The sequence below is a fragment of the Gossypium arboreum genome, chromosome 2 (genome assembly GCF_025698485.1).
Source record: "Gossypium arboreum isolate Shixiya-1 chromosome 2, ASM2569848v2, whole genome shotgun sequence".
Classification (NCBI taxonomy): domain Eukaryota; kingdom Viridiplantae; phylum Streptophyta; class Magnoliopsida; order Malvales; family Malvaceae; genus Gossypium; species Gossypium arboreum.
The window spans coordinates 107854960-107869384 of NC_069071.1; the positions used below are offsets into that span (position 1 = coordinate 107854960).

The following is a 14425-nucleotide window of genomic DNA, read 5'->3' on the forward strand; positions in this document are numbered from 1 at the left end:
TCTTTTTCAATTCTTGAATGATATTGTTTATTTTTATCTGTAGATTTTAAAAAGGGTAAATTACACAGCAAACTACCTTAAAATAGTACCGTTTCTATTTTGGTCACTCTACTTTTTTGTCAATTTAATTACTTAATTAAGATAATTATTTGAATTGGTCACCGCCGTTAAAAATTCTATTAATCCACTAACGGATTGTTGACATGATTTTTTTTTTTACTTCTAACTAAAGTTAAAGACCTCTCTATAATTAGCCCAATTTTTTTTTTTTTTTTTGTTTATTTGCTACATGAAGATTTTGATGGTAGCATCGTTAAAATTTGAATCCTCTTTAAGAAGAAAAATACAATAATGACAATAACAAACCATGACTCCTTTTTTTTTTACTAAAGAGTAAACAGAACACTTTATAAATTAGTTGCGAAATAAATTAAATATTTAAATAATCAAAATCAAATATGGTGCTGACTAAATTGTTTTTTTATATAAATAAAACAAATGATTTCATAGAAATATTCATAATTAAGTTATCCGAAGAAAAAGCTTCTTTCAAAATCTCTTTAATTTCCATCGGGGGTTCCTCGAACATATGCAATACTTCATCACTTGATAGAGCCATTTTTGCTAAAGTATCTGCTATCTGATTATTTTCTCTAGGAACGTAACATAAGGACCATTTCCTTTCAAAGGCTACAATTTGTTGAATTCTCCTTATTAGCGTGCTTTTAGGTCCTGCAAGCGAATTATCACTAATAGATATGACAAAAAATGGAAGGACAAAAAATGGAGGAAATAAGGTGCTAATAACTCCATCAATTGTAAATTTGTTACATAAATTACACTAAAGTGCAAATACCAAATTATTTTCTCTGTTTGGCGAGTGTTTTCGAAGGGTGTGGAGGTTAAGGAATTTTCTTGTATTTTCTCAAATACCAAATAAAGAAAGTCAACGAGGAAAGCTTAAATGTTTAAGAGCCAAATAGTTGTTTTTTTTAGCTTGGTCATGATAGTCGGTGGCAGTAGGATGGCCGATGGTGTTATACTAGCAAGTGGACTCATCAGAAAATGTGAGGTCATAGCCATGGTTCGTTGTCGTTGTTATTGGATTCTCTCTTCTTAAAGAGGATTCAAATGTTGACGATGCCACTATTAAAGCTTCATGTTGCAAATAAACAAAAAAAAAGTGTTTTGGACTAATTATAGAGAGACATCTAGCTTTAGTAAAAGGTAAAAAAAAAATGTCACATTAGCAATCCGTTAGTGGAGTAACAGAATTTTTAACGATAGCGACAAATTCGAATAATTATCTTAATTAGAATGATTAAATTGATAAAAAAAAATTTAGAGTGACAAAACAAGAACGACACTATTTTAGGGTAACATACAATGTAGTTTACCTTTTTAAAAATTGAAAAAAAATGCATCATAAATAGAACAAGTAATTGTAGGAGTAAGGAACATAGATGAAAAGTGACCAAGAATGAGTGAGTGAATCGGAAAGGAAGCTAATAGTAAGTTGGCCATATTTTAAATGACATGGAAATATAGGCTTATTCCACAAATTAATACTTAAATTACACAATTTTTTCTTATCTTGATATCTAATTTTTTTTTATCACAAAAGGTACATAAAGTACTTTTTTTCATAAGTTGATACTTCCATTAGTCTAATCGTTAGTCAAACAATTTAATTTATTTTAAGAAGGGCTTAATCCACAAATTAGTACTTAAATTATACCATTTTTTCTAAATTGGTACCTAAACTTTTTTTTTTGTTACAAGTGGTACCTAAACTAGTCTTCTATTACCTATTTTGCACCAAAATGTTATATTCATTAAAAAACTTCAACCAACAATAAACCATCACGTCATATAAGCTTAAAAAATTTTGATTCTTTTATTTTTCATTTCTTCTTTTACATTATTTTTTGCTCTTATTTTTCCTTTTTATTTTTTTTTTTTCATTTATAATGTCGGACAATATCAACAATACTTGAAATTTGCCCTCCAAAGGTCAATACGTGACGACTAATTCTATTTTTGCCCTCCACCCGTTGCTTGCTCAGCTTGATGAGATTGAAAAAGTTATTTCATCAATTAAAACCAATGTTGTTAGAACCAGAATGACCAATTGAATCGGTTGGACCAAGAACTGGTCTAGGTACTAGTGTCATGGGTCGTAGCTCAAAGCCCGTGACCATCACACCAAATGCATCCAATTGAGGTCTATTATTTAGATGAGGATCATTGGGCCCACAAGAACTAGCCCGATTGAATGAGCTATTGGGAAAGTCTATCAGATTAAAACTTGAATGGCCCAATGATGAAGACATTGCAACATAGGCTATCTTGATAAATATGGGAACTAATCTTAGAAGATTGATAGGAATCATACCTTGTAAAAATTATATTAGATTTGATATTGTATATCTTGTAAATCTCATGATTTAAGGGATAAGATTAATCTCGTTCGTCGATGTAACTTGATCTAGACCGTAGGTCAACTATAAATAGAGAGCCTCCTCTTCACATGTAAATCACTTCATTCATCCATTGTTTCATTATTCTTTGAAAGTAATAGAATATTTAGAGCATTTACTCAAACACCTCTCATGCATTCTTTTTTATGGCTTTCTGTTGTTCTTTTGTGGTTTATTTTGGCATAATTGCTTCCGCTACACAAATTGGTGCCTTGGAGGAATTCTAAAGGAATCCACACTTATGGTGTTTAGGCTGACTTAGGCGAGTTTGGAACGAATGGATCACCTAAGGCTGCATGAATCGCGAGATAAAAGTTCTAGCCCCATGACATTAGTCCAAAGATATGGGTTGATTTGATTTTCTCTCTCTCTTTTTTTTTTAAATTATTTTTATTCTTATGAATCTTTTAATAATTTATTTGATTGAACCAAACAAACTGATTAAACCAGGAACTTGTAGCCTAACAAGTTCAACCATCTGGTTTTAAAGAAAAAAAGAAAATATATATAAGAGAAAATAACAATTCTTTGTCTTTTTAGCCACATGTTAATTTTTAATTGGTTATTTTTTTAAAATAAACTTAACGATTTAACTAACGATTAAACTAACAGAGGTACCAACTTAGGAAAAAATAATTTAAGTATCACTTGTGGCCAAAAAAATGTTTAGGTACCAAAATGGAAAAATAGACTTAATGGTTTGATTAATAGAAGTATTAATTTGAGAAAAAAAAAGTTTAACATTTGTGACAAAAAAATTATATTAAGATGGAAAAAATAATATAGTTTAAGTTTTCTTTTTTTTTTTGAATAAATCGACTGGATATTTATTAAATCAGGATCAAATAACAACATGAAATTAGTTCTCTGAAATTACTGGGCTTAGTCTTAAAAGGAAAGAAACCTAGCTAAATGTAAAGTGCAGGCCCAAACAATGAAAAACGGCCCCCAAAAAACAACAAAACAAAAAGACAAAAATAAGAAAAAGGAAACCTAATACCTAATCTAGTCAACATCAACAGCTGGTCTCCACAAATTTGTTACCTTTTCACATCTCTATCCCAGCAGTTCATCGATAACCATTTCAAAAAATCTTTCATTTCCTACTATCTATTCTCGTTGTAGTTCTTCCATGAAAACCTTTAATTTGGATGTCTCAGCCATATTTCGTCTCGTGCGCAACGGTTGTAAATCATTATTGCTCCTACCAGGTACTTTTCTTTTCCTCTTTTTAATGCTTCTTGTGCGAGTTTGTGGGCACAATCATTTTCTGATCTATGAACAAAAATGGAAATCAATTTCTTGAAAATGGTCCTTTTTGCTTTGAATATCTCTAATAATCGCCCCAATAATTGATTTATCTGGTGCTGTTATTTTACATTTCGTAATGACCATTCTTGAATCCCCCATAATTACTACTGAGTTAAAACCCATTGAGATTTCTAATTTAATGGCTTGTAAACCTGCATGTGCCTCTACCGTAAATGGAGATGGGATTGCCTTATGTATGACTGTCTTTGAGACTAAAGTCTCGCCCATCAAGCCCGAACCACCAAACTCAAAGCCGATTTGAAAGATCTTCTGTCAAAAACTGCATCGAAATAAATTACCACCCTCGTGTTCCCTTCATGTTATCTCTACCTTCTATCAACACATGAGGTAAACGTCCTTTCCTCTAGACCATCTAGCTCTACCATATAGCTTTGGATTCGCTTCGACAAATCCTTTCCCGTCATGACTTTTCCCTCGTGTATTAGCTGATTTCTTGAACTCCAGATTGACCATAAAGCACAGCAAAAAAGTCGATATTGTTTACTAATACTCATGTTGAAAACTCAGGTAAGCCACTCCCATAAACTTGGAATAGTATTATTGATAATCCAAGAGAGATTTAAAGTCTGCCATACCTCTATTGTTGTAGGGCAGTCCTGGAAAACATGATTGTTGTCTTCTTCTGAATTATGACACTAAAGACAAAAAAATTCACTGCCACTCTTTTGTGTCTGAGATTAATTAGAGTAGGGACATAGTTCCAGGAGATTCACAATATTGTGATTGTAATTTTTAAAGGAAGATGTAAATTCCATAATTTCTTGTAGAAATATTTAATCTCGACCTTTATTAAATTAGTACTAGAATCTAAGTTAGCCTTTTGTAATAGTTTGTAGGCGCTTCTGACTGAGAATTCACTAGAAGGTTCTCCTCTCCAAACTCGAAAATAATCGTGGACTGCTTTCGCCAAAGGAATCTATAAAATTTTCTGCGCAATGTCTGCATGAAAGGTATTAACGATTAAATCTACCTTCCAATTTTTATTTGAAGCATCAATTAGATCCAAAACTAACTTGAGTTCTTCATTGTTGGATCTATTGTTTAATCTATCTGTATCGACTCCCGGTATCCACCGATCATCCCGAACAAAATTTTGATCCCCCTATCGACCCTCCAGCACAAACCGCTTTTCAAAAAACCCTTTGTTACCCAAACACTCTTCCAAGTAAGCGAAGGTAAATTCACTAACTGTGCGCTTATAAAATCTGAATTTGGATAATATTTGGCGTTCAAAACCCTAGCTAATAAAGAATTTGGAAAATTAAAGAGACGCCAACCTTGCTTGGATGATAACGCAATATTAAATTGCCCAAGATTTCGGAAATCCAAACAACCATTCTCTTTTAAGATAGAAAAATCCCTCCAACACACCAGTGAATACCCCTTTTTGCCACGACCCTTCTGTCACCAAAAATTCACAATAATACTCTCTAGATCAGCACACGAGGATTTAGGTAGTAAAAAGCAGGCCATTGTATAGGTCGGTATAGACTGAAGGATAGCCTTTATGAATTCTTCTTTCCCGCCTTGAGAGAGATGCCTAGTACTCCAATTGTCAATTCGCTGCTTAAATCTGTCCTTCAAATGTTGGGCAGACCAAGATAACGTTCTCGGTCACTTGAACTGCGTACACGAAGTATGCTAGCAACCAATCGTCTTTCTTCCTCCTGCGTATTAGCGCTAAAGAAAACGATTGATTTGTCACAATTGACACACTGACCCGAACAAATTCCATACTCGCGCAGAATTCCTTTTAATAGAAGAGCTAATTTTATTTGTTGCCTCCCCAAACAAAATTCAATCATCTGCAAATAACAAATGCGATACTTATGGACCACTCCTACTAGCCTTAACCCCTCCTAATAATCATTCCCTCATTGCAAGTCGCATGAGGCAAGATAAGCCCTCTCCACATATTAAAAATAAAAACGGGTTCAAAGGGTCATGCTATCTTAGTCCTTTAGCTAGACAAAAGTTTTCTCTAACATGACTATTAAAGACCACTGAATAAGAAACAGTGGATACACATTTCATAATAGATTCAATCCATCTAGTATGAAAACCTATTCGCACAATTATTTCACTTACAAAGCTCCACTCAACCTTATCATACGCTTTACTCATGTCAAGTTTTACCACCATAAATCCCTTTTTCTCCATCTTCTTCTGTTTTAAAGTATGTAATATTTCGTAAGCCAGCAAAACATTGTTTGAAATTAACCTCCCTGTCACAAAAGCACTTTGTGCAGCATCAATGCATTTCTCTAACACTTCCCTAAATCGATTCACTGTAACCTTTGCCATCAGTTTATAAAGTACATTGCATAAACTAATGGGACGAAAATGAGTAATATTGGAAGGATTAGCTATTTTAGGAATTAGCACAATATGAGTTGTATTGATCGTACTAATATCCATACCTCCATTCAGAAGTTGTAGACAAAAGGTTGTGACATCTTCCCCAATGATATGCCAACACTTCTGATAAAATAAAGCCGAGAATCCATTTTCATCAAGTGCTTTTGTAGGCCCTATCTCAGAAAGCACCGCCTAAATCTCCTCCTTTGTATATTGCGTCGTGAGTCTTTGATTATCCTCCTCGAAAACACAACAATCAATACCCAACAAAAGATATTCATAATTTCCCCTTTCCCTAGCCAAGAATAAATTCGAAAAATAAGATCTAGCAATTACTTCCATTTCCAGTACAACCTCCATTTCCTTTCCATCCTCATTCTAAATTATTCAAATAAATTTTTTCCTTTTTTTCTGTGTCGCTTGACTATGAAAAAAGGTTGTATTCATATCCCCAAGTTTCAGCCAATTAACTCGAGCCTTTTGTTCTCAGTGGCGTTCATCTTTTTCAATCTCAAAGTTTAGTTGAACCTTCGCATCAATCATTTCGGCCAAATTATTATCATCCCTTTCGGCTCCCATCAGCTCTGATAGTCTTGAGGTTAAAAGCTCATTTCTCCATTTCTATTTTGTCGTATTCGTATAGCCCATCTCTCCAAACCCTTTTTTAAGCTCTCCAACTTTTACAGCAAATCTCCTGTTGACGTTTCCCAAATAAGTTTAACTTCATCAGTGAATGATTCCTCCAAAACCCATCAAGCTTCAAACTTAAATGCCTTTCCAAACAACCAGTTGTTGTCCCTTCTCGTAGTAATTAAAAGAGGACAATGATCAGAAAAAGAGTGCAAAGATGTTTAATTGATTGAAACATGGACATCTATTCCTCATTAGCTACTCCTTTATCCAATCGCTCTTGAATGTTCGTTTTTAACAAATTACCTCTCTCCCATGTGAACCAATTACCAGAATAACCCACATCCATCAGATGACAACCTCCAACACGTTTCAAAAAATTTCCATTCTTCTTTCATCATGAGGTAACCCTCCATTTTTCTAAAAACCATACATAATTTCATTAAAATCTCCACAAACTAACCAAGGGTTCTCCTCATTGCTGCAAAGACTTTTCAAAAGAGCCCATAATTCATCATTATTCTATGCATAAGGGGTTCCATATAAACTTGTGTATCTCTATTTATTCCCATCATCAGAATCTTCAATTATCACATCGATGTACCTTTTGGAAAAATTTTGAAACACAATCCTCTTCTAAACCCATTATAGTCAACATCAATGCCATTAGCAAAATTACAACTTCATCGAACTCTTTCCATCTGAATCTTGCTTATCTTTGTCTTTATAAAGAAGACCATCTAGGGATTATATATCTTCAATGAATGTCGAAGTCTTCGAACTGTCAATAGATTCCCAAAACCACGGACATTCCAACTTAAGATTTTCATTGAGTTCGGTTGGCTTGCCTTTTGGCAGCCACTAATGGTAAAAGATTACTTTCCAACATTCTCTTATTCCTAACCTCTAAAATATTGATCTCTTCCCTAGCTATCGATTCTTCAATCTCCCCCTAGGTCTCTTTTTCCCCTTCTCTCCGATTAACACACCTTCTTCCAAATCATGATCCATTGCAGATTGGACCTGTCTGACCGATAAATTCCCCTCTTTGTGAGGAAAAAGACGATCTCCCTTCCAAATTGATCTCTAATATAGGATTGATGACATTCCTGTATCCCGATTTATTTCCCACTTTTCATAACCTGCTTCCTGAGATCCGACTACCATCACAATTTCCACCTATGTCTCTCTCCTCATCCTCATGTAACCAAACACTGTTCAGTGCTAAAGCTCTTCTAGATTGCGCTCACAACGACAAATCCTAACCCAATACAATAATTTCCACACCTAACGACATTTTTGCCTCACAAAATGAGTCACTGTCACCCAACCGACCACAATAGAAATAGAAAAGTGTCAGTCTTTCATATTTAAACTGACATATGAGCAATTTTCAAAGAACATATCCTACTTCTTCCTCTTTAAAGGATGACGTACATTCAGTTGAACTCTGATTCACATGAAATAATGATTTCCTTTCCCTAGATCCGAGCCATCATACTCCAGAAATTTACCTATGAAATCACCTAATTGCTTTACCAAATTCTCAAAGAAAAAGTCGGTAGGAACATCTGAATCTATACCCAGAAAGATGCAAAAATTAAAGGGAATTTTAAAGGATCTTCCCCCATTACAACATGTGTAACACCAATAAGTGATTGTTAAAAGTCCATGGTGAGCCCTTCAAAACCCTTTCCATATCCATTCCATGATATGAAAAAATTGAAACAAAAACCTTTTTCCCCCTCAAATCCCGGATCTGAATGCCCCTAATAGGATGCCATAGATTCGCCATAGTGTTTCTTATTACTGGGAAGTGAATAACGCTAGCTTTTAGAAAACATCCTACTAGTCGAAAAGCTCTTGCTTTCTTTTTCATATTCAACTCAATTTGTGCTTGTAAAACTGCTTCTTCTTCTTCATTAAGTGTTAATCCAGCAAATTCAGTTTCCATGGTTGCAAAACAGAAATTAAGAACCGTTGGAATCACTTTTCAAAAGGAATAAAGAAAACTTGCTAAGTGGCCGCCGCCAATACGAACAGTAGACTAAAAAACAAAAACCTAAAAACATGTTAGAGAGGGCAGACAATTGCATGCTAGGGTAGCGAACTAATATAGTTTGAGTTTTAATTTGTGAGTTTATCCGAAAATATATTCTTACTTGGCATTATATTATTAATACTCTACAGCATGCCTCACTTTATTAGCACCTTGCCATTTACTTGGAGCCGATTTTTTTCATTTTACTTATCACAAATTTTTTTAGAAAAATTTAAATTCCCAAATTTCATATTTTTCACTAAAAAATTATAAAAAATATATAAAATAATAATAAATTATTTTAAAAAACCCGAACAATTTAAGAATCGCTGTTCACAGTAGAACCTTTCATAGTAGCTTCAACGAGGATATGAAATCCCAACATTATTCGTCAAAACCCTAACTTCCAATCTGTCAATAACATATTTTATCTCTTTCACCTTCACCAAGATTGTTTGTAAAGTCCAAAACAACTATCTTAATTTGAATCTTTCCTTACTCAAGATTGAATCCAAATTATCTTTGAGTAAATTAGAATTTCCACCCACCAAGACCAAGACAAAGATTAAGCTCTCTTTCCTGGCTATTTGAAAGGTGAAAGCTTTGCATATAAGCCTTATTTAGTGAGGTTCTTACCAGGTCTAATGACACTAACATAGATTAAAGAACGCAAAATGAAAGCAGTAAGAAACCATGAAGGTTATGCCTTGATAATTTTGAAGAAAAATATTGTCATGTAAGTTTAATAGCTAAAAGAGATTATATATTTTCTAGGCCTAAAATTTTAAACCCGATCATTTTTAGGTTGAATCTTTTAGAAATATCTAAATATATTATATATTTTTCTTAATCCTACAAAATACTGCAGTATAAATATTATGTATCTATCAATAAGATAGAAAGAGATTATCTTATTCTTGTCAAATAAAAATAAATTTTGAAAATTTGTATTACTATATTGTGTATACTATAACTATGCATTATTTAAATGTATATCAACTTTATAAATATATAAATATATATAAACATTATCATTGGTTATATTATTAACAATTTATCATAGTAATAATTAGGGGTGTTCAATCGGTTAACCGACTCGAACTAGCATTAACCTAATTAATCAAATATTTTAAACCCTTAACCATTAACCAAACCGAAATTTTTCAATAAAGAATTAATTGAACCAAATTTTTCGGTTAATTCGGTCAGTTAACTGAATTAACCGAAATTTATATATTTATATATTTTTTGGTTAAAACAAGTATAAAACATATAAAAAAATTAACTGAATTAACCGAATTAATCGAAATTAAAGTATTGAATCGCTACATAATTAAAAACACTACATAAGTCTTGAAATTAACACATAATTAAAATGTAAGTCTTTAATATTCTCCATTTGCATCCATTTCTTCTCTCCAAAAGATCTTTATTTGCATTATACCTACAAAAAAATATGTGCAAAAAATGAGCATGGTAGAAATATATGCATTTAAAAAAAATCAAATAATATAAACAAATAAATAGGTTGTAAGTTAACAAGAATAAGATACTAAGCATACCCTTCAACTCACGAAAGCACATGAATCTAGGGTAAGTTCGGATGCATTCCAAGAAAAGTCTAAACATTGAATTGATTAAATAAGTTAATGTAGGAGTGATGTGGTAAAAAAAAATTGAAACTATTAATTAAAAATAAATAAACCATTTTCAATCTTGTCAAGCTCTTGGATTTGTTCTTCAATCTTTTTTATGTCTTTTTGTGATGATGATTTTCGAATCCAATCTTGAGTACACACAAGAGCTTGTACACTTTTAGGAGTTAAATAACTCCTAAATTGATCAAGCACATGCCTCTGGTGCTAAATGCAGGCGTCTGAAACCAATATAGCTAACACATCTTTGGCCATCTTCGAAAGAGTGGGAAATCTAGGGCTATTCACTTTCCACCACAATAAAATATCAAAATCTTTAACAAAATTCTCATTAGCCTTAGCTAGATATTTATCCAATTCAGATGTTTTATCTTCACCACCATTTTCCAATTCACTCTTTTTATATAAAGCTAGCATACACCTTTTCATTTTTTGTTGTGGTTCACCAAGCACACTCAATTGGCTACAAGCACTACGAAGTGGAGGTTTATACTCATCAAACAATTCATACAAATTTTCATTCAATTTTTGCATCATTTCACAAGTTTTTTCAAAATTAGACATTTCATGTAACAGCCCGATTTTTAACTAAACCGGAACAATAGTTTTAGGACCACAAATCTGAGGTCGTAAAATTATTTTAATATTATTTTTTATGTGAATAAGTATGTGAATAAATATTTGTGAAAATTTTGTGAGCTAATTTTATCTTTTAATATCTCAATTTGATAAAAAGGACTAAATCGTGTAAAATGAAAAAGTTGCATTCCACTTGTTAAAAGTGCTTAATTGTCATGGCTTATCAAATGAAAAGTCCTTATGTGGTAATTATACCATTGATAGTGGAACTTGACATAAATAGGCATTTAATGGATGTTAATTAATGGTTTAATGTTAAGGTTAATTTGGTAATTGTTAAAAAAGTTAATTAAAATACACCAAAACATAAATTTTGTCCATCTTTCTTTCTTTTTGAACTGAGACTAGAGAAGAAGAAAGCCATTCTAGGGCTTTTCATTTGGTTAGACTAATTCAAGTAATTGAGATCAAGAAAGAAAGAACTCGGATTTAGATCGAGGAAAATCGAAGGTTATTGAGTAATCGATCCGATTCGTCAATTCCTAGTACGAGGTAAGTTCGTACGTGATAGACATTGTTACAATTATGTTTTTAATGCTTTAAAATTTTATAAATTGTATAAATACTACTACAATTGCGTACGACGACAAATCGACTACGTTTAGCACTTAGTGTGCGAATTGGAATAGCTTCGATTTTATGTGGCACTAAGTCTGCAATACCGAGATAGCTTCGATTTAATGTGATGGCACTAAGTGTGTGATATCATTATAGCTTCGGCTAAACAATTATGCACTAAGTGTTCGAGTTCTTAAAGCATTGAAAGATTTTCAGATGATTAAACGTATTGAACAAAGAGGAGAGAATGAGATACATGAATACGAAAAAGTACAGGTATGAACGATACCTATGTGGTAATTGATACTATGTGTATGAAGCTTGATGATTTTGTATATACATGATAAATGGTCATGGATTAGAATTGAATGTTGATATGAGAACTACTAAGTGTTTATTAATTTATGATTTGTATATTATGAACTGTTGAGTATTTTTGGTACGAACTTACTAAGCTATGAAGCTTACTGTGTGTTATTTTTTTGTGTTTTATAGATTATCGAAGCTAGCTCAGACTCAGAGATCGTTGGGAATACATCATCACACTATTGATCATCTCGTTGGTACTTTTGGTAGCCTTGTATATATGGTATATGGCATGTATAGGCTAGTGTTATTTTGGTATGTTTTGAGTCATGATATTAGCCATGAGATTTGGCTTGTAAATGTGGTATGTATAGCCATTTAAGTTGGCTTGAATTATGTGTTTGGTAAGTTATATGATGTATATAATTCTTATGTGATGATTTGATATGGGATGTTGAAATGGTAGGTTTTGTGGCATGAAATAGGTGTTAAGATAATGAAGAAATGCATTTAGAAGTTATGCAAACTTGATGATTTTAGCATATTGAAATGGCATGTTTTGGTTATGGAATTGAGTAATTGATATGGTTATATGTAACACCCCTAACCCATATCCGTCACCGAATTAGGGTTATGAGGCATTACCGACTATTTTACGATTCAAATAAATACGCGTTATAAATTACAACTCAAAGTTTTTATCACGTCAATGCTTATAACATAATCAAATACCAAATCTTAAATAATCATATCAATCACAACACAACTTAATTTAACATAATCCAAAATATATCAAAATAATTTATACAATACATAATATGTATACAATAATAATTTCATTATTGGATTATTAGACTTATTTTGTATTGACCATGTGCAAACTTATCAACCATAATATATATAACAACTTATAAGAGCTCAACTAACATATCATAACAGAATGTTAGGTACACATGTTTTTTTTCATCAGTTCAATTCTCTCATATGAATCCAATACCCAATTTAATTAAATTACCATGATAACCAAATCAAATGTCATTCATATCATTAATTTGGTTTATCAGTGAACACCGAATACTCACCATGCATATGTCATGATTTTCATCTAACTAACACATGATCTACTTAAGCATAATTAACAACTATCATATATCATAAGGCCAAAACACATAGCAACTATACATACATCATATATTTGGGTTACGTTCTTGACATATGCTAAAACCAAAATCACACATATGCACAACCATAAATATTTTACCCAACCATAAATCTCATGAACATGTGTATAAATGCCGAACCATAGAATAACCATATTCTTTATCTCATTCTAACATATAACCAAAAATATTTATCAATTAAATGAGATTATATCTATCATTACAAGACATTAACCACCTATAGACATATTTAAAACATAATTCTCTCATGCCATGTAACAAACATTTCAAAACAAATTTAAGACATAACAAAATCAATTATATACATATAACTGAAATCACCAACCAACTTATATATACAAAATAAACATCACAAACATCATTCATTCATGTCACATATCATAATAACTAAAGTGGACTTATGCCATGATCAAACCAAAATCGAATTCGAACATTTAAATAAGCCATTTTCGCATGGCTTTTATACAAAACCAAAGTTCATCACATCAAAACACAATTCAGCCTATACATGCCATAATTTAAGTTCGATAATTTAAATACCAAAGCTGTAGATAGTTTGGTGAACTTTGCTGATGATCCCCGAGCTCGTAACTTGCTTCAAAATCTATAAAATAGAGTAAACAAATACATCCAGAGTAAGCTAACTTAGCTTAGTAAGCCTTAAGTAAATTAAACAATTAATGCATAATAACATCTCAATTACTAATCATTTCAATAAATAAATTAACTTATGCATTTGTAATCACATTTATTTCCAAAATTTTTATTCCATATATATATGTATAGCATATACTTTCATAAGGCAAATGTGATATCTCGAAATAGGGCCTAAATGGAATAGTGGTTGCGAAACCACAAATTTGAGATAGAAAAGTTTATTTCGATTAATTTTTATGATTTACCGGGTGATTAGATGCATGTGTTAGAGTATTGATAAGAAATTTTATAGATTGCATGTTTAATTTGCCTATTAGGGCTTATTTGCAGAAGTTGTTGTAACAGCCCGATTTAGGGCCTAAACGGAACGATGGTTTTAGAACCACGAATTAGAAGTCGAAAAATTTATTCCGATTAAGTTTTAAGTTTTATTTATTGATTAAAATATTGTGTAAAAATATCGTTAAGTAATTTTACTGATAAAGTGCTTAATTGGACTTTTAGGACTAAATTGCAAAAGTTGCAAAATATGTGTTCTAATTCATAAGTACTTGATTGAAATGGGGGTTTAAAGAGGAGGTCCTTAAA

General features: G+C 32.0%; 1 long non-coding RNA gene across 1 annotated transcript; it reads left to right on the forward strand.

Moving 5' to 3' along the window:
* Positions 1-3557: 3557 nt before the first annotated feature.
* Positions 3558-12525, forward strand: LOC128284018 (uncharacterized). Its single transcript, XR_008274306.1, has 2 exons — positions 3558-3691; positions 12189-12525. It is a non-coding gene; the product is annotated as an uncharacterized LOC128284018 (long non-coding RNA).
* The last annotated feature ends 1900 nt before the right edge of the window (positions 12526-14425 follow it).